The 2,464-nt window shown below is 34.1% G+C and overlaps 1 long non-coding RNA gene across 1 annotated transcript; it reads right to left on the bottom strand.

Annotated features, from left to right (window-relative positions):
* Positions 1-525: 525 nt before the first annotated feature.
* Positions 526-2,096, bottom strand: LOC128611986 (uncharacterized). Its single transcript, XR_008386654.1, has 3 exons — positions 1,605-2,096; positions 1,482-1,519; positions 526-1,112 (listed from the first exon to the last, which is right to left on the bottom strand). It is a non-coding gene; the product is annotated as an uncharacterized LOC128611986 (long non-coding RNA).
* Positions 2,097-2,464: the final 368 nt, after the last annotated feature.

Genomic DNA, 2,464 nt, shown 5'->3' on the forward strand with positions numbered 1-2,464 from the left:
CAGGGTCACAGGGAACCTGGATCCTATCTCAGGGAGCATCGGGCACAAGGAGCCAGGAGCCAATCTATCACAGGGCACAATCACATACACACCCATCCATACACTACGGACACTTTAGACATGCCAATCAGCCTACCATGCATGTCTTTGGACTGGTTGGAGGAAACCGGAGTACCCAGAGGAATCCCCTGCAGCATGGGGAAAACATGCAAACACCGCACACACAGGGCCATGGTGGGAATCGAACACCCAACCCTAGAGGTGTGAGGCCAACGTGCTAACCACTAAGCCACCGGGCGCCCCAGATAAGTTCATTTAACTCAAAAAATTTGAGGAAACTAATGACCTCAAAATTTTTAAATCAATTTCTTTAAGCCAAATACACTTAAATATAACAAGTATGAGATGAATTTTTGTTATATTTAAGTGTTTTTGGCTTAAATAAATTGATTTATCAACTTAAAATTTTGAGGTAATTAGTTTTCTCAAATTTTTTTGAGTTAAATGAACGTATCCGGTTTTACAGTGCATTTTGAAACTTTACTAGTAATAAAACATTCCTGTTTTACTTTCAGAATAATTCTAAGGATGGTGTATTTGTTACGCCTTTAATGAAATTGCTCTTTAAATTTCTTGTGTCTTCAACAAAAGTTAGAACAATACAAATGAGGCCATGAAATCTGTACAAAGTGCAACACAGGTGCCGCACTGAAGTCATACAAAAATGCATCTTTAATATTAATAATAAGACACTTGCAAGAAAAACAACATAAATCTTGAATATAGGCAAACCTATTTCATATTTCTTTTTTATGTGATTATTGTAAACAAATATAAGATTATGTCTAGGCTTTTTTTTTGCTACTAGAAAAAAATATACAGTATGTAAATGTAAAAAAATGTAAAAATATGGAATATATTTGTCTATAGTCAAGATATTTTCTTTCTATAAGAATTCTTTGTGCTATGAATAATTTATGTTACATTTTAAAGTTATATTTCAAATCGGACTACACGCACTCATATGATGAGCCAGTTTTCCTTTTTTCAGCTCTGGCTTTCCTCTTGGGGAATTTCAAAGCTGTATCATTGAGTGTTTCTGCTTCAGATTCCTGAAAAATAAAATGAAAATAAAATAATATTGCAAAACATTTCGACCTCAAAGTAAAAACCATGCGAGATGGGTAACTGAACTATACACACTAACTACAGACAAGGACAGCATCACAATAAAAGCTTGGGATTGTTGTGCAAATTTGAGCAAAGTGACTGTATACATTATATCTAGAACAGTATAACAAACAGCATATGAATGTAACAACTTTGCACATACATGAGTTGGACATTTAGTGGTGCGATTCATGTGTGACTAAAGGAGTATCTACAGTACATAGTGGTATCTATAGAACAAAGAAAACCCAAATCTAAAAAAAAAAACAAAAAAACAACCTACAGTATTATAGTATAAAATCGACACGTACCTGCCTCATTCCTGAACAATCTTCTATAGAAGCGTTTACTATTAATACAGAAATACACTTACTAGTGATTTTTAACAAGGATAAAAGTAAGTGGAATTATTATCTGATGAGAAAATCACTTACTTTTATCACATTTTCTTCTCTCAGTATGAAATAAATGAGGCAGAAAATCAGAAATGCGCACAAACCCAAAGACGTTCCCAAACCGAGCACTGTCGAATGTAGAGATCTAATCATTTCTGGTTCAGTTATTATAAAACATTACATTCATATTAGTACAAATGCTGTACAGATTAAGGATAATTAATGAATTTTGAATTATAAGACATATCACCTGTTTTCTCGTGTGTGTTCATGTTAGTGTTGTTTCCATGCAGTGTTGGTTCACACACCACTGAATTATCACACAGAGCTGGTTTAGATGTTTCTGATGAAATAGTAACATGATCACCTATAAACATTTATCATAATTCACTAAAAGTCTGTAACTCAGTGTTGAAGAAAACACAGTTAGTATTTCACTGCTTCATTATTATTTGTCTTTCAGGTTGAACATGTTAATGGTAATAAGGAAAAATATCACTACATTAAACCTGTAGCTTAATCAAATTTAACCCAAAATCCTACCTTTAATTTTTAAATAAGTTCCATCTGCAAACACAAGGTTGGGTGTTGTCAGTGCACAGTAGTACATGGCTTCATCAGACTGAACGATGTTTAAAATGGTCATGTTGAAGCAGTTTGAAGATCTCTCTATTTCAAAACGAGACTCTTGGAATCCATTGTAAAATGTTTCTCCAGCATTTTTATAGAACTTTACTATAAGCTGTGGATTTTTTCTGTTAGGTTGCTTAAACAAATATATCATCCCATATACGTTTTCAGAAATACAACACCGCAGAGTAGCCGAGTCTCCGATATTCACACTGAGCTGTTTATCAGGCTGATAAACTGGTGCCTCTGTGGGGGATTGTGCAGTAACC

Source organism: Ictalurus furcatus, chromosome 8 (assembly GCF_023375685.1).
Source record: "Ictalurus furcatus strain D&B chromosome 8, Billie_1.0, whole genome shotgun sequence".
In the NCBI taxonomy this organism is placed as follows: Eukaryota; Metazoa; Chordata; class Actinopteri; order Siluriformes; family Ictaluridae; genus Ictalurus; species Ictalurus furcatus.